The sequence below is a fragment of the Nicotiana sylvestris genome, chromosome 1 (assembly GCF_000393655.2).
Source record: "Nicotiana sylvestris chromosome 1, ASM39365v2, whole genome shotgun sequence".
Taxonomy (NCBI): domain Eukaryota; kingdom Viridiplantae; phylum Streptophyta; class Magnoliopsida; order Solanales; family Solanaceae; genus Nicotiana; species Nicotiana sylvestris.
This window is the reverse complement of record NC_091057.1, coordinates 22,215,131-22,242,903: the sequence shown is the minus strand read 5'-3', so window position 1 is coordinate 22,242,903 and position 27,773 is coordinate 22,215,131.

Here is a 27,773-nt window from a genome sequence, read left to right as displayed (position 1 = left end):
GAGAATTGTGCCAGAATGAATCAAAAGAAGTGCTTAAGGGAAGATGGAACCCATATAGACCAACAACTTTTCCTACCTTGAACCAAAAGCCTTCACATTGACTCCACAAAAGCCCTATATGATCTTAAGTTGGATGATGCTCGCATTAGTGGATACTTACATGAGGGTCAAGTATATGGTACTTAGAGCCGGACTTGTGACCTTTCCTTGGGAGAGACGAGTGACTTCCCATTAACCTTGGTTTGCGTGCTTATACTCTAAAAAGGTAAGGTTTGCTTAGGGAGAGTTGAGGATGTGTGAGTTTGGGGTCCACAGCGACCAAAGTAATTGATAAGTTCTTTGATGTAATGAGTCAATTCTTGATGCTCTTGTGTCACTCTTGATCCATAGTTTTTCAAAATTTAAATTTTGTTAATGATCTATTCGTATTGAGGGCAATTGTTAGTCCCAATTGATGCTTATTGAGGTTACTTTAGAATAGCTGGAATTACTTGGATTTTCCTTTAAGGGATGGGTCTTATTTTGTTTGCTTGAGGACAAGCAAAGGTTTAAGTTTGGGGGAGTTGATAAGTTAGGATTTTAACATGTTTTATGCCCCTACTTGCCTATACTTTGATCATATATTGTTACAAAATAGTCCTAAAAGGATCACAAGTTGTGCTTGATCGCAGGTTTGATCAACAAAGTGACGAAATGTCAAAGATCGGCTCAAAAAGGAGTGAAACCTGCTCAAGTATCAAAGACCAAGAAATTTAAGAAAAGAAGGCCTAGTGCGGACCGCACAAAGTGGAATGCCGCCGCACTAGGTGGTTCAGAGAGTTGGTGAATCAGGCTAGAAGAAGCGCGGCCGCGGTACACATCTCGCGGACTGCGGTGAAGGCTCCGCAGCCGCACTACTCTTTTGTGCGGTCCGCGGTCATGAGATTCAGAGAGATGAAGTTTGCAAAGCCAGTGCCATGCGGTCCGCAGTCGTGGTTGCGCGAACCGCGCCAGCTCCCTCCGTGGCCGCGGTCCGATCTACGCGGTATGCGGAGTCCAAGTTCAGAGAAGCAGAAGTAAGCCCAGTGCGGCCGCGATCCATTTAATGCGGTCCGCACTTACCCTGCAGGGGTATTTTTGTCCAGTTTTTCCAGCCTAGTATAAATAGAACATTTTACCATTTTTTAGGTAATCAGATACATCAGTAGAGAGCTGCACTTGTGAGAACGTATTTTGTAGCCATTTTTTGGCACTTGTACTTTACATTTACGATAAATTCTTGCAATTTAATTTTAGAAATTAATTAATATGCTTAGTTCTTCGTCTATTTCTTCAATTTCTTTATCTAGCATAAGTAGCTAAACCCATTAGCTAGGGTTGTGGCTTAACCCTAGTGTGGGTAATTGATGGGTGTTGCCATCTAGTGTTAGATTGACTATGGGTGTTTGCTATTTGGGTTGATTTTATGTTTTAATCTAGAATTGATGGTTGCAAACATTGATTGAAGCTTTGTGGGTTTAACTTTTCTTGAGAAAGAGAGTCTACAACCCCAAAATTGACCCAACAAGGAATTGGGATGGACTCATGAGGAATGATAGTCCCAATTAACGGGTTAAATCTCGAGAGAGTAATTACCCTACTTGAATCCTAGTTGCTTGGTCTAATTTGCCTACCCATTTGGTCTCGAGAAAGTTAATTGGGCAAAGTCACTTTCTCTACCGAGAGGTGTGAGAGTGGGTAAAATTGTGCAACGGTTATAACATAAGCCCCAAGTATGTCAATCAAACCTTAGTAACATCTACCCGTCAATTAGCCACCTAAGTAGTGTCACGACCCTAGTGCCCTTCTTCCCATTAGATACAACTTAGCAATATTCTCGTAGCATAATTTAGTGTTAATCAATAGTTTTACAAAAATAGTTATAATTTGAAAACCCAAAAATGTTTGAAGTGACATTAGGAGTACAAACACATCTCTAGGATAGACAGACAATCCAACTCCAATACTAGCTCCCTCAGGAAATCGATCCCGACCTTCATATCGGGTAAACGCTATTGCGACCCGCTCTTCCTACCTTAGAGTAGCATTGAGTTGGCAGTGATCATTGGCTTAGGCCATATGTAAGCGGCGATAGCCCACACAATGACACTGAGTCTTTTCTTCGTTATTTGCCTTGTACTTCACCTTTATTTCAACTGTTTATGGCTTTAGTGCAAGATAGACGCCTATACAGCGAGTCCCAATTTTTCTTTCCTTCTAATGGTTTTCGGCCTTAGGAGTATTTCGATCGAGGTCAAAATTTTCTCCTTTTGGCGGGGGGCCCTTGGCTTTAAAGGGTATTATTTCGAACTTATCGAAATAGTAACTCGTCGTCGTTTGATCGGGGTTGAACTCTTCATTTTTTTTGGGGATGGCCCTTGGCCTTAAAGGGTGTTATTTCGAACTTATGGAATTAGAATCCCGTCATCGTTCGATCGAGGTCGAACTCTTCTCTTTTTTGGCGAGGCCCTTGGCCTTAAAGGGTCTTATTTCAAACTTATCGAAATAGCAGTCCGTCGTCGTTCGATCGAGGTCAAACTCTTATTCTTTTTTTTGGCGAATGCCCTTGTCCTTAAAGGGTGTTATTTCGAACTTATTGAAATAGCAGCCCGTCGTTGTTCGATCGAGGTCGAACTCTTCTTCTTTTTTTGGCGAAGGCCCTTGGCCTTAAAGGGTGTTATTTCAAACTTATCGAAATAGCAGCCCGTCGTCGTTCGATCGAGGTCGAACTCTTCTCTTTTTTTGTGGCGAAGGACCTTAGCCTTAAAGGGTGTTATTTTGAACTTATCGAAATAACAACCCATCATCGTTCGATCGAGGTCGAACTCTTCTCTTTTTTGGCGAAGGCCCTTGGCCTTAAAAGGGTGTTATTTTGAACTTGTCGAAATAGCAGCCCGTCGTCCTTCGATCGAGGTCGAACTTTTTTTTTTTTTTGTCAAAGGCCCTTGGCCTTAAAGGGTGTTATTTCGAACATATCGAAATAGCAGCCCGTCGTCTTTCAATCGTGGTTGAACTCTTCTCTTTTTTGGCGAAGGCCCTTGGCCTTAAAGGGTGTTATTTCGAACTTATCGAAATAGCAGCCCATCGTCGTTCGATAAAGGTCGAACTCTTCTTTTTTTGTGGCGAAGGTGTTGATACCCAATTTTTCCCTGTATTTTTTATATGCAAAACACCTTTCAAAATAGCATATATATGCATATATAAGTATATCCCAAGGTTACATTAATTTTTTTTCTTAATTTTTCAAAGATTTTCAAATCAATTTACTACCTTATTTTATAAAGAAAAACCCAATAATTATCCCCAAATTATCATTTTGGTGATTTATTTATTGGATTCTCATGTTTATATTAAAATATATCTAAGACATTTTTTACACATTTTCTTTACAAATCTATTTGTTTTTTTAAGGATAAAATTGCATATTTGCAATATTAGCCATTTTTATGTTTAAATCCGTCTCATGTTTATAAAATGGGATTCTGTATTTTTAATTTGATAATTATACGATATAAGTCATGTTAGTGCTTTTAATTTGTTTTCAGAAATTTGTTTATTATTTTTTTTTTATAAATTAAATGGGGAAAAAGGGGCTATTTAACTTATTGCCACATTTGGCCTGATTAAACCCAATACCCAACCCAAATTAAACCAACTCAAGACCCAAGCCCAATCCTAAATCTACCCGACCCAACCCAGACTAAATCCTGGCCGTTGATCATTTTTGATCAATGGTCCAGATCTGCCCTTACCAAATTAAACCAAACGACCCCCAAGATCCCTCTCATTTTTCACTCAACCGACTCTCTCTCTATCTCTCTATCTATGGTTCTCTATAGAACCTTTCCCCTTCCCCTCCTCTCCGATGAGTTTCATCCATCTTTCACGGCCACCTCCTGGCCAGAATCCATGGTGGTTTCACCACCCACCAACCTTCTATGGCCCCTCACGCTTGGTTACTAAAGTTTCATGACTTGACCACGAAGAGCTGGGTCCAGACCCTTGTTGATTCAAGTTTCACGGCCATCTCCGGCCTTGCTCCGGCGAGCCATGTCTGTTTAGAGCCTGGCCTCGACCCCTCTTGCTTAGATCCAAGCCTTTCTCACCATTTGGGTTTCTCTGAAACCCTAGCTTTTGAGGTTTTTCTGATCTCTGTAGATCTGTTCCAGATCTATGTTTTCCCTAAGCTTTTAAACGATTTTTTGATATTTCTTTCAAAAGTTATGCTTTCAAAAGTTATGCTTTCAAAGCCTTTATTTTCCAATCTAGGGTTTTTAGATGTTTCTCTGATTTTTCTTTTTCTTTTGTGTGCTTCTTCTACTATGTTTCTTCTACTGTGTTCTTTGTGTTTCTTCTACTACATTTCTTCTACGGTGTTATCGTTAAGTTTCTGCTGCCATGTTCTTATCAGTTTCCTCTACTGTGTTTTTAAGTTTCTGCTACTGTGTTCTTAATCAGTTTCTTCTACTATGTTTCTCATTAGCTTCTTCTACTATGTTTCTTTAGTGTGTCTCACATGTTGTTATTTTACTATGCTTCTCATGAGTTTCTACTACTGAAAGAGCATGCTAAGGGTCTCAGTTCCTTTCTGAGATCTCTGAACCTGTTTCGATTAGTATCTTTTCCTTGATTGCTTGTCCTCTCATCTCTGCACTCGATTGATGGTAAAACCCTAGAATTTGGGGGCTCATCTGAGTTTTGAGACCATTGGCTATATGATTTGCTTGTGCTTCATCTCTGAACTTGCCTGATTTCAAAAACCCTAATCTTTTGGACCTATTTGAGTTCCTGGAGTTGTTTCATCTACTGCTTCATTAAGTTTCAAAATCATTGTTTCAATTTTGTTTCTTCATATAATTCTGACTTTTGCTAAACTCTATAAGGCCTTTTACTTGACCCCTTTTCGCATGCCTGATACTTGTGTGCTCTTTATATGTGCTGAACTTCCCTCTAAAGGGGGCTTTCAATTTTTGATTAATTTTAGACTTCCTTTTGTACAAGTTTGATTGATTTCTTTCCTTGTTTGCTGACTGCCCTGTTGCTCGACTTAAGTTAAAAAACTTTTCTCAGCTTTTCTGACTTGGTTCATTCATGGACCAGTGATTACAAAATCCCTGATCCTTGATTTACTGGCTACTAATTGATTACTCTTACCTTATTTATGCAACCGTGTATTTCAAAGCTCTGCCCCTAAAATAAACTTCTATGTATTTACCTCTAATTGCCTACTTTGCACAAGATGTTTATTTGATTTCTTTCCTTAAATAGGTTTACCTTTTGAGTCCGAATTCCTTAATTAAAAAAAGTCTTGTGTTGATTGATTCTTAATTGACATCCAGTTCCTTAATTGTTTTCTTACCTTATTTCTGCCTGTTTTTTCACACTATAAATACACGACTCTTTCATTAGCACACCCATCACTCTTAGTCTTTCTGAACTTACACACAATAGTATTCTCTTTTATTGTCTGCACCGTGGCCTGTTTACAAGACCTACTACTTTCTCTATTTGTTTCTTTGAAACTGGTTTGTCCTGATTTAAGCTTTAGCACCACAACAAAGTGTTTATTTACTGCTTTCGTATCTATGTCTACTCACTGTTTCTGTATAGTTCAACACTTACTTTAGCATGCTGATTTCATTCTGCCTGTTCTATTCTGAATCTCAAACCCCTGCCCCCTATGTGTTTGAGCTATGGTTTAAGGCATGACAATATGCGAATTATTGTCCATGAATTAAATTTGATCCCTTGGGATCTTAGCCTCTAAATAGTGTGTTCTAACAGGCTTATGGGTATGTTGGCATTCTCCATTGCTGGGCATACCCACAGCCTGCCCTTGCCTCTTTCAATTTTCCTATTCCCCCTTAACCCCTTATGTGCACTTATCTGTAGCTCTTTCCCTATAGTTTCCCCCTTTTAGAATTCTGTTTCTGTACTTGCACACTCTCTTAGTCTTTAAGTTCTGCCCCTCTCTTGTGAGTCTTGCCTTGGGACCCTTTGAGCTCCCTCTAAACTTGGACACTTGAGGGCTGGCCCTTCCACACTGCACTTGTCCTAATCTGATAATACATTTGGGTGTGAGCATTGTAAGCACGTGATTTTTGCCCTATATGAGAATTACTCCCACAAATTCAAAATAAAATAATTTTCCTTGGTGTGCAATTTTGAGTATTTTGAGTATTTTTGTGATATTTTTCGTATTTGTCTATGTTTGCTTATTTGTTAAATTAATAAAAAATATAAAAATATGTCGCATTTTGCATGTAGGATTTAATTCTACAATTGTTAGTAATTAAATTAGTTTTACAAAAATTAAAATTACAAAAATAGGCATCTTTTGCATTTTTAGCATTTAATGTCCAAATGAACAATTTTATGCTTAATTATTACTTAATTGTGCGTTAATTGTTATTGGGAGTTAATTTGCGATTTTATAACTTAATTTAGTTCTTAATAATAATTTAAGTATTTTTATAATTTAGTTTTAGAAAATAAAAGAAGAAAAGATAACAAAAATACAAATAAAAATCGGATTGGGCCACTTCTTCAATTTTCAACCCCAGGCCCAAACAATTGTCCACGACCCAGTCCACTTCACACGGGTCGACCCGGTCCGCCCCATTAACCCAATACCCAACCCCTTTCTTCATTTTTTGGTCTAAACACAAAAACAAAACAAAAAGAACAAGACAAAACCCTAAAAAACTAAGGAAATGATCCGCCTCCCCCCCCCTTGGTTGTCTTCTTTCCATCACCCAAATAAAGACCTCCCATGGCTGCCTCACCATCATCTTCTTCGCGTACCCTCCGCAATCCGCCATTGTCACTACTTCCTCTGCTTCCCGTTCCACCTTCTTCTTCCTTGACCTCACCTTCTTCTTCTTCTCCGCCATTGTTGCGTCGACCATTGTTGCTGCGTCGACTGCCTCCCCGTCGTCGTCCACCACCCATCACCTCCCTCACGTCCAAACACCTTCGACCAAACAGTCCCCGTCAACCACCAACTTCCCCCTCGTCGTCACAGTCCAGTCGACGACCAAACAACCACCAAACGCCACTGCCCAGACGACCCCTCGCACCCCCAATGCTCGAACCATCGGACCCCCCTGTCGAGTAGCAGCTGTTGATGCTGCTGCTGCACCACTTTCTTCTTCGGCAAAAACCCAGAAAACGAACAAGAACGCGTCACCTCCGAGCTACTGCTGTCCACCATGGCTGCTCCCCGTCGTCGACCTCCGGCTGCTCCTGTTCTGCCTCACTTCATCTTCCTCCGAGCTACTGTTTCATCTTCTTCAGCTGGTGCTTCATCCTCCAGCTCCTCCGTTCCGCGCTGCTGCTTCAGCTTCCTTCGTCCTCATCATCCATGTCGCCGCAGCTTCACCGTCGTTACTGTTGCTACTGCCTTCCCTCCATTGATGAACCAGTCAAGCCCATCACTGCTGCCCGCACCCCAGCTCTTTCACGTAACCAAACGAACCCCCCAACTGCCGATAGTGCCTTGATATGGTTTCGTTTGTTTCTTAGGTTCGTGTTCGTCGACGTTTGGTCGAGCTTTGGTCGAGGTTCATCAAAACAGTCCATACATATTCTTGTCGATCCGGTTAGTAGTTTTTGAGTTTTATTTTGTCCGTATTTCGTTTGGATATTTTTCGAATCTGAAATCGGCAAATTTTTGTTTTGTTCATGTCTATGTTTAGATATTTAATTTTTAGTTCATGTTCATGTGTTGTTTGTTAAATTAATTTTTCAGATTCCAAATGAAAGATTAATTACTTGTTTTTCATGTTTATTTCATGTTCGTATTATTGTTGAAGTGAATATTTGTTAGTTTAATGTTTGTTAGATTCAAATTGAAATTTAATTAATTATTTCTTCAATTTGTTTCATGTGTTATGTATTTTCCAGAAAATATTAATGTTGTTTGAATCGTTAGAATCCGTCATGTTTGTTGCTAAAAATAGATTTAATTCATGTTCATCTTTGTTTGAAGTTCATGATTAAATCCAGTGATTTAATGTGAGTTTATGTTTGTCTTTGATTTGTTAATTTAGTATTTTTGTTGTTTGTATTGTTGTGTTCTTGCTCATACATTCATGGTCTAAATTAACCAGGATTGGTTCCCGATATGGTTAATTCATTCCATTAATTTTGAGTTGTGTTGTTCATGGTGTTCATATAATTGTTGTTGAAGATTGTTGAGAAATTGGTCATCTTGATCATATTTTGGTCAAGTTATGATTAATTGAGTGTTTAGAGCTGATGGGGGTAATCTGGTAAATTGCATTGCATTCGGGGGTAGATCTGTAATTGCAATAAGGTCGGAGGGGTAGTTTGGTAATTGAACATTATTTTGATTCTTTATGTTAAGCATGGGGGACAAATATAATGGGGTGGGGTTTTTGATGTACTTGTTTAATATAATGGGGGACAAGACAAAACATAATGGGGAGGAATCTTGCACTTGTTTAATGTAGGCATGGGGGACATATTGTAATGGGTTGGTAATGTGGCATTTATTTAATGTAGGCATGGGGGACAAAGTTTTAAAAATAAAGAAGACATTTGATAGTGGGACAAAGATGCCATTGGGGGAATAATTTGGGTTTAGGAATTCAAGGCAAAGTCTTGCTATAAATATAGAGTCATTTCTTGACATTGAGGAGAAGACTAGAGAGTTTTAAGAAGGATTTTTGGGGGAGAGAAAAAGAGTTGAATATTATTGAGAGGATTTTTAGAGAGAGTTGACAGATTCTTTTACACTTGAGAGTTGACATACTTTTATACTTGAGAGAGTTTGTGATAGTAAAAGAGAAAGACAATTTGAACTTTCACTCGAACAATTCTGTTTGCTTTTCTTCGAGTGTTATTCAAAAGTCAGAAACTACTGCATCTCGTATCTTTTCTCTCTTCTGCTTTGACTGCGATTGTACTTTTGCACTGCTGAGTTTTCAATCTGTTACTGGGTTATTCTACTGGTTGTTACTGGTTTTGCGGTGTTGCTGAACCTGCTGTTGCCGCGTTATTACTGTTGTTGACTCCTACTTCTTTTGTTCTTGTACTGCTGTTTCCAGGTACACATTTGTACACTCTTGGCTTGAAGCGAAAAAATGAAATATTAATCAGGCTCCTGTTCCTGTTGAATTCTTTTGTTTGGATCTGTGTTTGAATATTAATTTTCCTCTCTTTGTATAAAAATATAGTCGATTAATTAATGAGTAATGAGGCTGCATATGTATGATTTCTTCATCTAATAATGCTAGTTTAAATTACTTGAAGAATAGTTAATCGGCTTTGATATTATTGTGTATCCCTCTCATGTTCCAGCATTAGTAAATAATAGAGTATAAAAATGAAAGCAGTTTTTCTTTGTACAAACTCGATCGCAATTTTCCAATCGCATTAGCCGTAAACTAATAACTAATAGGTTACGTTTTCAGCATGTAAATAATTAAGAGATTTTCTTTTATTTTTAGAGACAAACTTAATAGAAAATATAGTCACTATAGGTTTATCCTTTAAAATAAAAATGAGACGAGCCTTGCCAAATAAATCACAAACCGCCGGGGCCCTCAATAAAATACATAACCATTGACTAGACTTTGGATTTGGTCGTTTAATGAACCTTCACGGCCTCTTCCTAAAATAACAATACGCTAGTTGCTTTAGGCGTACCTTTAATAATTTAACCTTCTTAAACTCGGGTGCACATTGATGTGACCCGAATCCAAATCTCAACGGAGTCGAAATGTGTTAACAACTACGGGTGCATTGATTGTGACGTGGTTCGAGATGCATTTTCATGACGTTGCAATTCTATAAAAATAAATGATAATAATAAAAGCGGTTTTAAACTTAATAAAAGCACATAAGTCACAACATGTATTTAAATCCGATATTTAGCCATTATAACAATTTAAGCGACCGTGATAGAACCACGGGATTCGAGGGTGCCTAACACCTTCCCTCGGGTCAACAGAATTCCTTACTTAGAATTTCTGGTTCGCAGACTTCATTTGGAAAAGTCGAAAATTTCCTCGATTTGGGATTCAAGATAAACCAGTGACTTGGGACACCAAAAGCCAAACCTTTCCCAAGTGGCGACTCTGAATTAAATAAATAATCCCATTTCGAATATTGTCACTTAAATTGGAAAAACTCCCTCGCGCATTTATCCTTCGGGGCGGGCGCGCAAAAAGGAGGTGTGACAGCTCTGGCGACTCCGCTGGGGAAATTTACCCAGAACCACTGGTTCAGGGTTCAAGAATTCGAGCTTAGAATAATTGTTATATTTGGCTTTATTATCTGATCTTTATTACATATTTTTGCATAACGTGCTAAATGTTGTCTTTTACCGCTTTGATATTATCTGAACTGTATATAAACTGTGCCGAAACCCTTCTCTCTTCACCTCCGGGGAGAAGCTCGCTGGTCGAGACTCCCTATTCTGTTAGTGTCAATACCTGAAATAAGAAAGAGGTCGGACAAGTTACAAAGCCGGACGATCTCGCGGGTCCCCGGTACGTAGCCCCCTCCTCGACTCGAGTTGTCCGCTCGGGTACACAGTCTAGAACAAATACCCAGGTTACGAACCTAGAATAACTTGACTTCATGCCGGATCCCTAGTAGGAACGCTTATTTGCATCATGTTGCATTTGACTTAGGGGACTCAACACAGGGGTTGGGTCCGTCTAGGGCTAGCAACCTGAAATGAAAAGACCATCCTGTTGCATCCTATTTGTTTTCGTGCATTTATTTGTCTCGGACATGCATGCTGCCTGACTTTGGAGTATTTGAAAAATATCAACAAAAAAAATAATAAAAAATAACAGTGTATAGGGCTAATTTTCTACTTTGAAAAATAGCAATGCCCAATTACTGTCAAAACTCTGCCGAAATTTTGCGATAATAAAAGGGGAAAATGTTTTATTTACTAAGAAAAAGAAAAACAAAAAGATAGAAAAATAGTCTTTTATTTTTGGGAAGTTGTTTGTTGAAAAATAAAAGGAAAGAATTTTGTTCTAAAATAATTCGGTTAATTTGACCGAACTACGCGGGTCTGATTCTCACCGGATGTGAGATACGTAGGCAAACCTCATCGGTTCCGGCCCCAATTTTCAAAAATCCAAAAAAAATATATTTCCCTTTAATTCTTTCTTTATAAATTTTTCCTTAGAAAATACAAAAAAAAAGAAATAAAAATTAATATAAAAGTTTTCTTTAAACTCAAATAAAAATAGTTTCCTTCTTTCTGAAGTCTTTCATGTGAAATAATGAAATAAGAATTAAAAATCAGTAATAAAAATCCAAAAAAATACTCTTTGCTTTTTAGTCTCTCTTTTGTAAAATGTTCAAAAAAAATAGTTGAAAAATTGAATTCCAAAATATTAGGACTTTTCTTTAGAAGTGCTTTTGTAAATAAATAAAACTCAGAAATTCCACATCATTTTCTTAAAAGTCCCTCTTTCAAAATTTAAGAGGCAATATCATAAATCAAAAAATATACATTCTTTCTTCCGTAGAAAAGGTGAAACAAATGAAAAAAAAAATCAACCAAACACATTTTCTTTTTCGTTTAATATATATATATATATATATAAATCCCAAAGTTCAAGTCAAAAGCAAATAAATTTTTTAGAAGTTTTTCTTTAAAAAATAAAACAAAAATCAAAAAAAATAATTCTTTCTTCTTTTAAAAGCATTCCTTTCAAAAATTCAAAAAAAAAGGGTTAGTTTAGTTACTCCATTTTCGAGGCGAGAACTACACCGGTTTGATTCTCACCAGATGTGAGATACGTAGGCAACCCTCATCGGGTCCAACCCCACCTTTCGCTAAAATAGCCAAAAATCAATAAATAAATAAAACGTGTCAAATTTTAAATTTTGCCATAAATAAGTTGGGTGGTGTCCAACCTTCCCTTTTGCTAAAAATAGCCAAAAATATATGTCAAATTTTAAATCTGTCATAAATAAGTCAGGTGATGCTGTTTTGTCATAAATAGCCGAATGTTCCCGAAAGGGACGCCGGAAGGCTGACTTTGCATAAACAGCCACCTTTGGGTCATTTTTTAAGGTTTGGTCCAGTTGACCCACACAGCCTTAAAATCTTCGTCACCGAGGCGTTGAAAGGCCGTGTTGGCAATATTGAGTTTTCTAATTTGAAAAAAAATGATAAAAAGAGTCATAAATAAGTCAGGTGATGTTGTTTTGTCATAAATAGCCGAATGTTCCCGAAAGGGACGCCGGAAGGCTGACTTTGCATAAACAGCCACCTTTGGGTCATTTTTTAAGGTTTGGTCCAGTTGACCCACACAGCCTTAAAATCTTCGTCACCGAGGTGTTGAAAGGCCGTGTTGGCAATATTGAGTTTTCTAATTTGAAAAACGATAAAAAGAGTCATAAATAAGTCAGGTGATGCTGTTTTGTCATAAATAGCCGAATATTCCCGAAAGGGACGCCGGAAGGCTGACTTTGCATAAACAGCCACCTTTGGGTCATTTTTTAAGGTTTGGTCCAGTTGACCCACACAACCTTAAAATCTTCGTCACTGAGGCGTTGAAAGGTCGTGTTGGCAATATTGAGTTTTCTAATTTGAAAAAAAAACGATAAAAAGAGTCATAAATAAGTCAGGTGATGCTGTTTTGTCATAAATAGCCGAATATTCCCGAAAGGGACGCCGGAAGGCTGACTTTGCATAATAGCCACCTTTAGGTCATGTTTAGAATTTTTGGTCTAAGTTGACCCACACAGCCTTATAAATTCGTCCCCGAGGCGCTGAAGGGGCCGTGTTTACAACACCAAGTCATTTATTGTAATTTGAAAAAAAATCAAAGAGTCAGCGGTCAAGTGAATACCGTCTTTTGTTTTGGCAAACGGGGAAAGGAACTGGCCGTTCGTTTTTGAGTTCGTAATTCTTTGATTCAAAAGTCTGTTAGTATGGTTAGTTTTTAAACTTTTGCAACCAAGTTTGTTTTAATTTGAAAGTTGAAAAATGTGTTTAAATTTGATAGTTTATCTTTTATTGGCACGAACTACGCAAGGTCTGATTCATGCGGGGTCATGATACGTAGGCAATCTCCATAAGATTCGACCACAACAAAAAAAATGAAAAATCGAAAAAATGATGAAAAAGATATATTGACAATAATAAGGACCGACTTAGTCCATTCTAACATGTTCTGTTTTGAATTACAAAGAAAGTTGAGGTCGTCGGTTTTTGGTAAGCGGCCGACACAAGGTCCAAAGAAAAATGACAACTAACGTCGAAGCTGTTACAAGTGCTCCAGAGACTTAGAGTCGGAGGGTTCCTCGTCATGAGTCACAATTCGCGACACAACAAGAGCAGTACCACTCTCCTGAGTACCACTCGTACTCGTTTGATCTTGCGGCGAAAACTGAGAAGCCTGCCCGAAAGATGGTACAGGAAGAAATGACCCAAAGAGTGAAAAGCTTAGAACAATGGTTGGAAAACATGCAAGGGCTGGCAGGCCAAAAGAGTGTTGCCTTCAAAGATCTATGTATGTTCCCCGATGTCCACTTGCCGCCTGGTTTCAAGACTCGCAAATTTGAAAAGTACGATGGACATGGAGATCCCATAGCCCACCTGAAAAGGTATTGCAATCAACTGAGAGGTGCGGGAAGAAATGAAGAGTTATTGATGGCTTATTTTGCGGAAAGCCTTACGGGAGTAGCCTCCGAATGGTTTATGGATCAAGACACGTCTCGCTGGCATGTCTGGGGTGACATGGCACAGGCCTTCGTCAGACAGTTCCAATACAACATCGACATTGCCCCAGACCGCATTTCCCTCTCAAACCTGAAGAAGAAACCAAGTGAAAGTTTCAGGGAATATGCCATCAAATGGAGGGAGCAAGCAGCTCGAGTTAAGCCACCCATGGATGACCACGAGATAATTACTGTCTTCCTTCAAGCGCAAGATCCAGATTGCTTTCAAAACATGGTGTCCGCAGTTGGCAAAACCTTCTCGGAAGCAATCAAAATTGGAGAGATGGTAGAGATTGGTCTCAAGACAGGCAAAATTATAAGTCAAGCTGTTCTTAAAGCCGCAACTCAGGTTGTCCGGGTTGAGTCTGATAATCTTAGCGACACAAATGAGGAGATTGAAGAAATCATGATGACATCAGGGTCTAGAAGAGGTCCCAGGAGTACATCTCGAAGGTATGAGCAACCTCCTCAGATGTTTCATGGCTCCCCTGAGCAGTATTATCCACCTCAGAACCCTCAATACTTTATCGCTCCACCTCAGTATGTTGTCCAGCCACCAAAACGCCCCAGGAGGCGAGCACGAGCATCACAAAATCTCCAGGAAGTCTCCACAAAATTTTCAGGTGCCCTATAACCCACATCCAAGCCAGAGGTATAAAGGGGAACAAAGGTTGAAAGATAATTTTACACCAATAGGAGAGTCCTATGAAAGCTTATTTGAGAAGTTAAAGAATCATGACATGATTGCACCTATTCCTCCAAATCGTGTGGACCCACGTGCAAGAAGCTTTGACCCTTCTAAAAGGTGCGAATACCATTCCAATGCCCAGGGGCACAATGTGGGAAGCTGTCGGGATTTGAAAAGAGAAATAGAAAGAATGATCCAAGAAGGGCGGATTGTGATCAATAACAGTGACATGGAGCACTCGAGCCCTATCGAAAACTTGTTGACAGAGGTTGATGATGTCGAAGCTGGTAATGGTCTTGGCAGTATTGATGCAAAGCTTAGTGGCTAAGATGCTAGTTTTTGATGAAGTGGGAGGCCGCTCCATTCTTTGGTTAGCGAGAGAGACGCTGTTGGTGGCTTATTTTGTTGTCATTTCTGTTGTCCGGATTATTAAGGTTGTAATTTGGATTTTGTCCTGTGTCAAACCTTCTTATCTTTCCATTTTGTCCTAGCAGTTTGTTTAAATTTTGTCCAGTTTGTGTTAGGATTTTATTCTGGTTTGTTTGGTTTTCTCAATCCATTCCACCGGTAGTCTAAAGCAAATCCGGTCTTTTATTATTTCCAATCATCTCTTTGTTTAATACTTTTATCATTTCGCTCACTGCCGATTCTAGGGACATGACATGCGCACCCAGTTTGGGCCTAATCTTTAAAGTTAATCATTAAACCCCGGAAAGGCGATCAGACCATTTAAAGAAAATAAGGACGGTTTGAGATTATTCAGAGCTCGAGTCATGTGGAACCGGGGCAAGTTAAGCACAAAGAAAACCGTTAAAAGCAAGATTCGCCAAATTGGCATGAAGGTCGGTCATGATAATGAGAGTGTCGCCCAACGGTGCTTAGAAATGACAAAGGAAAAATAAATGTTTAACATAATTGTCAAGTCCAGCACCATCGGAAGAGACTATAAATCTATGCTCAATTGTGTTGTTTGCACTTGGCATGTTTTGAAGACTGGAATGACGAAGACATTTTGTTCTGCTACCTAAACACTTTATCCTTCGTTACCCCTTTTGAGCCTTATTTACTTTCTTTCATACCCCTCGTTCGGAATCAGTAGCAACGAAGAAAAAGAAAAAAGAAAGAAAACAACAAAACGAAAAAAAAAAATGATAACAGAGAAAGAAAGTCAACTGAAAGACGAGGAATTGGGAACTACGTTTGACCTGATTCCTCAAAGAGGATACGTAGGCGCTTCACGGCTCGGTCATAGTTTTGAAAATGAAAAAAAATTAATGTATTTTTGAGGCAAAGGTTGCGTTTGTTGTAAATAAATCTAATTCCGAAGGTTGTAACTAATAACCCAAAAATTAATGTATTTTTGAGCCTTTTATACCTTTTCTTTCTAGCCCTATCCAAAACCCACATTACGGTCCAAAGAAAGACCTTCTGATCAGTCTTCAAAAGATGCCAAGTCAGACAAATGAGAGTCTCACCGGTGAGCATAACGTTCTGTTCCACAGCAGAAAGGACTCTATTCCACAGCAGAAAGAGTCATACCGGCAACACTCCAAAACCCCAGCTGGAAAGTGATACAAATGAGAGAGTCTTATCGGTGAAAACCTTCACAGGCACCATAAGGCGATGAAAGCTGAGAGAAAACCAAAAATGAGAGAGACTTGATAGTGAAAACCCTTCGGGCACTACAAGTCGAATAAGATTGAGAATCAGATGGGGAATCGCCAATTGAAGATCTTGAAAGATGATTGACGGTAGAGGATAGGCCACATACGCATGTCATGGCCATTAGAGTCGGTATCTGCATTTGATAGGTTTTCATTTATAGTTTCTTTTGTTAAAGAGTCATTTTTTCCTTTTGTCCTTTTATTCTGTTCCCTTTTATCTTTTTTTTTCTTTCATAAAAAAAATCCCCAATAGAGTCTGTTTGGTCAGAACAAGTGTGAATTGACTTCAAAATAGGCCATCAGCTTTCCAAAATGAGATCTGACTAGTACATCCAAGTGGTATAGTCAACAGGGAACAAACGCGAGGCCAGTGTCAAAAAGATATCCCTAGCAAAAAGGGAATTGACAGAAGGGTTGACAAGTGTCAAGAGGGATACCATTGCCTTTATCAAAAGTTATAAACCTCAAGGCCAAGGCCCATGAACAGAGCAGGGAGAGCAGTGAGCATGATTTGGTAAATTCATACTAGACTAAAAGGTCGGGAAAATGCCAGTTTCTGAGCTATGTCGCAAAAGAAGAGGGATATCCCCAGCAGAAAGGGATTATCCCCAGCACATAATATCATCCCCAACAAGCTGTGGAGCGTAGAGCAAGGAAGGAGAAAGGGAAAACCATCCCAGTGGGAGTATCACAACCAACCACCATGTTTTAAACTAACAAATTTTGTCTGATTTGAAACAGGTAAGGGAAATGGCATTGATGCCAGAAATGCATGCACAGGGATATTATCAAACTGGGGCAGAAAATTTTCCTTCCATTTAGAAAATTTTCTGGAAGTCAGGTACCCCCAACATGTAAGTAAATAATTCCCCAATAGTGTTATCCCTAGCAGTTGCGAGGAGTCCAACACAAGGTTGGAAAGTCGGTATCCTCAGCGGTTCCTTTCGGGGAAAGGCAAAACGACTCTCAAGGGAGGTAGTCTTCGAAGGAAGAAGCTATGCAAAAAAAAAAAAGAATAAAATTAAAATAAAAAAAAAGAATAAAAAAAAACAAGACCTAGTCCGATGAACCTTCTCCTAGGATCAAAATCTTAGTCCGACGAATCTTTCTCCTAAGATAGAGACCTAGTATGATGAACCTTCTCCTAGGATCAAAATCTTAGTCCGATGAATCTTTCTCCTAAGATACCAAAAAGAAAAGACCTAGTCTGATGAACCTTCTCCTAGGATCAAAATCTTAGTCCGACGAATCTTTCTCCTAAGACAGAGACCTAGTCTGATGAACCTTCTCCTAGGATCAAAATCTTAGTCCGATGAATCTTTCTCCTAAGATACCAAAAAAGAAAAGACCTAGTCTGACGAACCTTCTCCTAGGATCAAAATCTTAGTCCGATGAATTTTTACTCCTAAGATAGAGACCTAGTCTGATGAATTCTCCTAGGATCTAAATCTTAGTCTGACGAATCTTTCTCCTAGGATACCAAAAAAACAAGACCTAGTCAGATGAACCTTCTCCTAGGATCAAAATCTTAGTCCGATGAATCTTTCTCCTAAGATACCAAAAAAGAAAAAACCTAGTCTGACGAACCTTCTCCTAGGATCAAAATCTTAGTCCGATGAATTTTTCTCCTAAGATAGAGACCTAGTCTGATGAACCTTCTCCTAGGATCCAAATCTTAGTCTGACGAATCTTTCTCCTTAAGATACCAAAAAAAAACAAGACCTAGTCTGACGAACCTTCTCCTAGGATCAAAATCTTAGTCCGACGAATTTTTCTCCTAAGATAGAGACCTAGTCTGATGAACCTTCTCCTAGGATCAAAATCTTAGTCTGATGAATCTTTCTCCTAAGATGCCAAAAAATCCTAAGATCACATCCCCAGCGAGTTCCCTTGTAAAAATCCTCCAGCAAGCTTGCCCCAACAAATCCCCAGCAAGTCCGTTCTGTACAAATCCCCACAGAGTCTCCCCTTGTACAATCCCCCACAGAGTCTCCCCAATATTAAAAAAAAAATCCCCGTTGGAATTTCCTCAGCACATCCCCAGCGAGTCCCTTTGTAAAAATTCCCCAACAAGCTTACCCCAACAAATCCTAGAAAGCCCGCTTTGAAACAAATCCCCAGCATGCCCCGTTGTACAAAAATCCACACAAAGAATCCACTTTGTAAATATTCCCCCCACAGAGCTTCCTTTTGTACAAATCCCCACAGAGTATCCCCAATAAAATCCCCGTTGAGAATCTCCAAGCAAGATGGGACACAAAGAAAATAAAAAATAAAAGAGAGCCTTACGAGGCAAATCATCACAGAATCTGAAAATACAAAGCCTGAGCAGTCAAAAGAGTTTCGCCATTTGAATCCAATCAACGGCGGGACTTTGCGACAGAAATAAGGACACAACAAAGCAACAGGAACGATCAAGGTCACCAAACCGACCGTCATTTCCGAACTAACAATTGTTCTCTGTCTGAAAAGTTGAACAGGTATAATCCAAGACAACCGTGCAAGAAGCAGGTGTCGCCCAAAGAAGAAGGTACATGGGTACAAGAAATATTTAGACAATAAGGAATTCACTCGAAAGGTAAGTTTCTACGAGACTCCCTTTTATCTGCTACTAAAACAAGAAAATCCAAAAAAAGAGGCTAGCTAGCATTCTCGAACTTTACCCCCAACCAGTCAGCATTAGGGTTTTAAACCCTAAACTGAATTTTTCCTTTCAGTCAGCATTAGGGTTTTAAACCCTAAACTGAACTCGTTCCCTTTAGTCAGCATTAGGGTTTTAAACCCTAAACTGAGCTTTTCTATGCAGTCAGCATTAGGGTTTTAAACCCTAAACTGATATTTTCCTTTAGTCAGCATTAGGGTTTTCAACCCTAAACTGAACTTTTTCCATTCAGCCAGCATTAGGGTTTTAAACCCTAAATTGAGCTTTTCCATGCAGTCAGCATTAGGGTTTTAAACCCTAAACTGAATTTTTCCTTTAGTCAGCATTAGGGTTTTAAACCTTAAACTGAACTTTTTCCATTCAGCCAGCATTAGGGTTTTAAACCCTAAACTGAGCTTTTCCATGCAGTCAGCATTAGGGTTTTAAACCCTAAACTGAATTTTCCCTTTAGTCAGCATTAGGGTTTTAAACCCTAAACTGAACTTTTTCCATTCAGCCAGCATTAGGGTTTTAAACCCTAAACTGAGCTTTTCCATGCAGTTAGCATTAGGGTTTTAAACCCTAAACTGAATTTTCTCTTTAGTCAGCATTAGGGTTTTAAACCCTAAACTGAACTTTTTCCATTCAGCCAGCATTAGGGTTTTAAACCCTAAACTGAGCTTTTCCATGCAGTCAGCATTAGGGTTTTAAACCCTAAACTGAACTTTTTCCATTCAGCCAGCATTAGGGTTTTAAACCCTAAACTGAGCTTTTCCATGCAGTCAGCATTAGGGTTTTAAACCCTAAACTGAATTTTCCCTTTAGTCAGCATTAGGGTTTTAAACCCTAAACTGAATTTTTTCCATTCAGCCAGCATTAGGGTTTTAAACCCTAAACTGAGCTTTTCCATGCAGTCAGCATTAGGGTTTTAAACCCTAAACTGAACTTTTTCCATTCAGCCAGCATTAGGGTTTTAAACCCTAAACTGAGCTTTTCCATGCAATCAGCATTAGGGTTTTAAACCCTAAACTGAATTTTTCCTTTAGTCAGCATTAGGGTTTTAAACCCTAAACTGAACTTTTTCCATTCAGCCAGCATTAGGGTTTTAAACCCTAAACTGAGCTTTTCCATGCAATCAGCATTAGGGTTTTAAACCCTAAACTGAATTTTTCCTTTAATCAGCATTAGGGTTTTAAACCCTAAACTGAATTTTTCCTTTAGTCAGCATTAGGGTTTTAAACCCTAAACTGAACTTTTTTCCTTTAGTCAGCATTAGGGTTTTAAACCCTAAACTGAACTTTTTTCCATTCAGCCAGCATTAGGGTTTTAAACCCTAAACTGAGCTTTTCCATGCAATCAGCATTAGGGTTTTAAACCCTGAACTGAATTTTTCCTTTAGTCAGCATTAGGGTTTTAAACCCTAAACTGAACTTTTTCCTTTCAGCCAGCATTAGGGTTTTAAACCCTAAACTGAGCTTTTCCATGCAATCAACATTAGGGTTTTAAACCCTAAACTGAATTTTCCTTTTAGTCAGCATTAGGGTTTTAAACCCTAAACTGAACTTTTTCCTTTCAGCCAGCATTAGGGTTTTAAACCCTAAACTGAACTTTTTTCCTTTAGTCAGCATTAGGGTTTTAAACCCTAAACTGATTTTTTTCCTTTCAGCCAGCATTAGGGTTTTAAACCCTAAACTGAGCTTTTCCATGCAATCAGCATTAGGGTTTTAAACCCTAAACTGAACTCTTTCCATTCAGCCAGCATTAGGGTTTTAAACCCTAAACTGAGCTTTTTCCATGCATGTCAGCATTAGGGTTTTAAACCCTAAACTGAACTCTTTCCTTTAGTCAGCATTAGGGTTTTAAACCCTGAACTGAACTTTTTCCTTTAATCAGCCTTAGGGTTTTAAACCCTAAACTGAACTTTTTCCATTCAGCCAGCATTAGGGTTTTAAACCCTAAACTGAGCTTTTTCTTTCCAGTCAGCATTAGGGGTTTAAACCCTGAACTGAACTTTTCCTTTCAGTCAGCATTAGGGTTTTAAACCCTAAACTGAACTTTTCCCTTTCAGTCAGCATTAGGGTTTTAAACCCTAAACTGAACCTTTCCCTTTCAGTCAGCATTAGGGTTTTTTAACCCTAAACTGAACTTTTTCCTTTAATCAGCATTAGGGTTTTAAACCCTAAACTGAACTTTTCCCAGTTGGTCAGTATTAGAGTTTCAACTCTAAACTGAACCTTTCCCCAGCTAGTCGATATTAGGGCTCCAACCCTGAACTGAGCATGCATATCCTCTTTCATCAATTTTATGAACTTCCTGGCGAATAATTCACGAAATTTTCCTAGTGAAACTGGGGCAGAAAATTTCGTTCATTTGTTTTTCCCGCATGTTTAACCTCGAGCCACACGGATCGAAACGACCCACAAGATGAGTCTCAACTCAGAATCTAAGAAGAAAAAGAAAAAAGATGTCCCGAGACACCGGAGAAAATGGAAGGCGGATCGCTCCAAGATTTAATCAAGGTCCCGAGTTCTACCAACCCCGTCATATTCAGTATCGCAGAAATAAATAGGCGCCTACAACTTGCAAGCATCAAGATTCAGATCGGAGTCTACAAGCAGAATCAGCTAAGACCCAAGATCAAGTCGCAAAAGAATCATAGATAGGAATCTTGTAACTAGCAGTTGACATGCATATAAGTGTTTAGTTCAGTTTCAATTTTTCTTTGGTTGTAATAAGGCGGTCAGTAAAGCAGCGGTGACAACAGCAACAGCAGTAACAACAAGCATTGCAATCCCATGGTAGTCCCAGCTACCCAAAGTTTCCCGAACTACATTAACCTGATTCCCCTTTAGCCAGGGATATGTAGGAAACCTTTGAAGCAGAGGTTCGGTTAAATCTTTTTCAAAAAAAATGCTTCACACGGAGTACTCGGATAGGCAAAAATCGCTCACTTTATCTTTGCGCGAAAACCCTTCGTGTCTTCGGGCAAAGAGGGGCAGCTGTAAGCACGTGATTTTTTCCCTATATGAGAATTACTCCCACAAATTCAAAATAAAATGATTTTCCTTGGTGTGCAATTTTGAGTATTTTGAGTATTTTTGTGATATTTTTCGTATTTGTCTGTGTTTGCTTATTTGTTAAATTAATAAAAAATATAAAAATATGTCGCATTTTGCATGTAGAATTTAATTCTACAATTGTTAGTAATTAAATTAGTTTTACAAAAATTAAAATTACAAAAATAGGCATCTTTTGCATTTTTAGCATTTAATGTCCAAATGAACAATTTTATGCTTAATTATTACTTAATTGTGCGTTAATTGTTATTGGGAGTTAATTTGCGATTTTATAACTTAATTTAGTTCTTAATAATAATTTAAGTATTTTTATAATTTAGTTTTAGAAAATAAAAGAAGAAAAGATAACAAAAATACAAATAAAAATCGGATTGGGCCACTTCTTCAATTTTCAACCCCAGGCCCAAACAATTGTCCACGACCCAGTACACTTCACACGGGTCGACCCGGTCCGCACCATTAATCCAATTCCCAACCCCTTTCTTCGTTTTTTGGTCTAAACACAAAAACAAAACAAAAAGAACAAGACAAAACCCTAAAAAACTAAGGAAATGATCCGCCTCCCCCCCCTTGGTTGTCTTCTTCTCCATCACCCAAATGAAGACCTCCCATGGCTGCCTCACCATCATCTTCTTCGCGTACCCTCCGCAATCCGCCATTGTCACTACTTCCTCTGCTTCCCGTTCCACCTTCTTCTTCCTTGACCTCACCTTCTTCTTCTTCTCCGCCATTGTTGCGTCGACCATTGTTGCTGCGTCGACTGCCTCCCCGTCGTCGTCCACCACCCATCACCTCCCTCACGTCCAAACACCTTCGACCAAACAGTCCCCGTCAACCACCAGCTTCCCCCTCGTCGTCACTGTCCAGTCGACGACCAAACAACCACCAAACGCCACTGCCCAGACGACCCCTCGCACCCCCAATGCTCAAACCATCGGACCCCCTGTCGAGTAGCAGCTGTTGATGCTGCTGCTGCGCCACTTTCTTCTCTGGCAAAAACCCAGAAAACGAACAAGAACGCGTCACCTCCGAGCTACTGCTGTCCGCCATGGCTGCTCCCCGTCGTCGACCTCCGGCTGCTCCTGTTCTGCCTCACTTCATCTTCCTCCGAGCTACTGTTTCATCTTCTTCAGCTGGTGCTTCATCCTCCAGCTCCTCCGTTCCGCGCTGCTGCTTCAGCTTCCTTCGTCCTCATCATCCATGTTGCCGCAGCTTCACCGTCGTTACTGTTGCTACTGCCTTCCCTCCATTGATGAACCAGTCAAGCCCATCACTGCTGCCCGCACCCCAGCTCTTTCACGTAACCAAACGAACCCCCTAACTGCCGATAGTGCCTCGATATGGTTTCGTTTGTTTCTTAGGTTCGTGTTTGTCGACATTTGGTCGAGCTTTGGTCGAGGTTCATCAAAACAGTCCATACATATTCGTGTCGATCCGGTTAGTAGTTTTTGAGTTTTATTTTGTCCGTATTTCGTTTGGATATTTTTCGAATCTGAAATCGGCAAATTTTTGTTTTGTTCATGTCTATGTTTAGATATTTAATTTTTAGTTCATGTTCATGTGTTGTTTGTTAAATTAATTTTTCAGATTCCAAATGAAAGATTAATTACTTGTTTTTCATGTTTATTTCATGTTCGTATTATTGTTGAAGTGAATATTTGTTAGTTTAATGTTTGTTAGATTCAAATTGAAATTTAATTAATTATTTCTTCAATTTGTTTCATGTGTTATGTATTTTCCAGAAAATATTAATGTTGTTTGAATCGTTAGAATCCGTCATGTTTGTTGCTAAAAATAGATTTAATTCATGTTCATCTTTGTTTGAAGTTCATGATTAAATCCAGTGATTTAATGTGAGTTTATGTTTGTCTTTGATTTGTTAATTTAGTATTTTTGTTGTTTGTATTGTTGTGTTCTTGCTCATACATTCATGGTCTAAATTAACCAGGATTGGTTCCCGATATGGTTAATTCATTCCATTAATTTTGAGTTGTGTTGTTCATGGTGTTCATATAATTGTTGTTGAAGATTGTTGAGAAATTGGTCATCTTGATCATATTTTGGTCAAGTTATGATTAATTGAGTGTTTAGAGCTGATGGGGGTAATCTGGTAAATTGCATTGCATTCGGGGGTAGATCTGTAATTGCAATAAGGTCGGAGGGGTAGTTTGGTAATTGAACATTATTTTGATTCTTTATGTTAAGCATGGGGGACAAATATAATGGGGTGGGGTTTTTGATGTACTTGTTTAATATAATGGGGGACAAGACAAAACATAATGGGGAGGAATCTTGCACTTGTTTAATGTAGGCATGGGGGACATATTGTAATGGGTTGGTAATGTGGCATTTATTTAATGTAGGCATGGGGGACAAAGTTTTAAAAATAAAGAAGACATTTGATAGTGGGACAAAGATGTCATTGGGGGAATAATTTGGGTTTAGGAATTCAAGGCAAAGTCTTGCTATAAATATAGAGTCATTTCTTGACATTGAGGAGAAGACTAGAGAGTTTTAAGAAGGATTTTTGGGGGAGAGAAAAAGAGTTGAATATTATTGAGAGGATTTTTAGAGAGAGTTGACAGATTCTTTTACACTTGAGAGTTGACATACTTTTATACTTGAGAGAGTTTGTGATAGTAAAAGAGAAAGACAATTTGAACTTTCACTCGAACAATTCTGTTTGCTTTTCTTCGAGTGTTATTCAAAAGTCAGAAACTACTGCATCTCGTATCTTTTCTCTCTTCTGCTTTGACTGCGATTGTACTTTTGCACTGCTGAGTTTTCAATCTGTTACTGGGTTATTCTACTGGTTGTTACTGGTTTTGCGGTGTTGCTGAACCTGCTGTTGCCGCGTTATTACTGTTGCTGACTCCTACTTCTTTTGTTCTTGTACTGCTGTTTCCAGGTACACATTTGTACACTCTTGGCTTGAAGCGAAAAAATGAAATATTAATCAGGCTCCTGTTCCTGTTGAATTCTTTTGTTTGGATCTGTGTTTGAATATTAATTTTCCTCTCTTTGTATAAAAATGTAGTCGATTAATTAATGAGTAATGAGGCTGCATATGTATGATTTCTTCATCTAATAATGCTAGTTTAAATTACTTGAAGAATAGTTAATCGGCTTTGATATTATTGTGTATCCCTCTCATGTTCCAGCATTAGTAAATAATAGAGTATAAAAATGAAAGCAGTTTTTCTTTGTACAAACTCGATCGCAATTTTCCAATCGCATTAGCCGTAAACTAATAACTAATAGGTTACGTTTTCAGCATGTAAATAATTAAGAGATTTTCTTTTATTTTTAGAGACAAACTTAATAGAAAATATAGTCACTATAGGTTTATCCTTTAAAATAAAAATGAGACGAGCCTTGCCAAATAAATCACAAACCGCCGGGGCCCTCAATAAAATACATAACCATTGACTAGACTTTGGATTTGGTCGTTTAATGAACCTTCACGGCCTCTTCCTAAAATAACAATACGCTAGTTGCTTTAGGCGTACCTTTAATAATTTAACCTTCTTAAACTCGGGTGCACATTGATGTGACCCGAATCCAAATCTCAACGGAGTCGAAATGTGTTAACAACTACGGGTGCATTGATTGTGACGTGGTTCGAGATGCATTTTCATGACGTTGCAATTCTATAAAAATAAATGATAATAATAAAAGCGGTTTTAAACTTAATAAAAGCACATAAGTCACAACATGTATTTAAATCCGATATTTAGCCATTATAACAATTTAAGCGACCGTGCTAGAACCACGGGATTCGAGGGTGCCTAACACCTTCCCTCGGGTCAACAGAATTCCTTACTTAGAATTTCTGGTTCGCAGACTTCATTTGGAAAAGTCGAAAATTTCCTCGATTTGGGATTCAAGATAAACCGGTGACTTGGGACACCAAAAGCCAAACCTTTCCCAAGTGGCGACTCTGAATTAAATAAATAATCCCATTTCGAATATTGTCACTTAAATTGGAAAAACTTCCCTCGCGCATTTATCCTTCGGGGCGGGCGCGCAAAAAGGAGGTGTGACAAGCATTTCCCGGAGTCCTTTTTGAGGATCTTAGGGAACTTTGACACACTCGAATGGGAGAAAGTCTTTGGATCTTGATCTTATGGAGTTGGTTTACCTCATATTTCAGACATGAAGTTTAAATCACGCTCTCCTTTGGTTGTACTTTATTTGCATTTTTCTGATGTATTTACTTTATTCTGGGCTGTAATAATTTGTAATAAACTCTTAGGGATGGCTAGTGAAAAGGACGGGTAACTATGTATGCAAAGGGTAGATACCATGCCTATAGGTCATTCTAAATTCTGCAACTCTCATAAAGAAATCATGCCTATAAGTCATTCTGCATATGCATATAGAAAATATGCCTATAGGTCCTTCTGAATCTTGTATATCCATTTTCATCTAGAAATCATGTTCATAAGTCTTAAACAATCAACTGCATATAGATATCACGTTCATGTCTTAAAACAAATTCTACCAGTTAGATACCATGTTTAGAGGTTAAAACCCGTCTTCAGCACCTAGATATCATGCCTATAAGGTTTCTACACTTTTACCATATCTATAAGGCTTCTGACCAACTACGTGTAGAAAGCATATCTATAGGAATTATTAATCGAATCTGAATCGCTTCATTCACGTCTAGAGCTAAACCAGTAATAACAAGGATCGTCATTTGCAGAACTCATGACTTTTGTAAAAAAACTTGCTTTCATTAATAATCTGATAACCTTTTTAACCAGTACGTATTCAGTTTATTATTATTGCTTTCTGAATTCAGTAGTTACCATGCCTATAGGATCCTTTTTCAACACTTAGGCAATCCTTAGGGCGAAGTTATGAACTGAATCTATGCTATTAACTACAACCAGCAGGCAGGCCTGATTCGGGCTTCTTATCTGAATTATGTAATAAATCAGTCTGCCTCAACCTTTAAGTTCTTAATCAGACCATAAACAGTATGTGAAAGTCATGCTAATTATGTGCTTTCTTTGTTCAAGGAGGTATATCTGAGCCTTTTACTTGTTATGTGTTTTCCCCCAACTTACTATACATGTTTTTTGTATGTCGCCTTAGAATTTTGCCTTTGAAACTACAAATAAGCCTAATATCCCTCCCCCTTAGGATTAGTAGTCATAAATGCCTCCGGGACTGATAGGATTAGGACGGGTAATAGCATGCAATAAGTAAACGAGACCATTCCGCGCTTTAATACCTTAACAGGGTGGGAAAGGATAGATATGGATATGATGACCACGCGATAACATCTCGTGTAGCCCCTCACTGAGGAGTGATTACCAGATGTTGTGTGGGGTGATCCATATTATTAATAAACCTAGGACCCCCCCCCCTCCCTTTTCCCTTTGTTTCTTTGTTTCTTCTAAAGATTTCAAACCATTTCTTTTAAGAAAATTAGCTTCCTTTTAATTCTTTCCAATTTTGTTTGTAATCATTATGTGAAAATCCCCTCTTATTTGAAGTTTTATTTGCCTATATGATATTTGCACCTAAATTTACAACAATAGTCTGGCCGGGAACCACACTAGTGGATCCTGAGGGGTGCCTAACACCTTCCCCTTGGGATAATTTCAAGCCCTTACCCAATCTATGGTTACTCAAATTAAACCTTCTTGGTGTCCTAATGCACCTTAATTATTAGGTGGCAACTCTTCAATTCAAACCCAAATTCCCAAAAAAAAAGGAGTTGTCCTCCCAAATGTCATAAACCCGATTTCGCGAGAAAAAGGGAGCGCGACAGAAGGCCCTTGGCCTTAAAGGGTGTTATTTCGAACTTATCGAAATAGCAGCCCGTCGTCGTTAGATCAAGGTAAAACTCCTCTCTTTTTTTGGCGAAGGCCCTTGGCCTTATAGGGTGTTATTTTGAACTTATCGAAATAGCAGCCCGTCGTCGTTCGATTGAGGTCGAACTCTTCTCT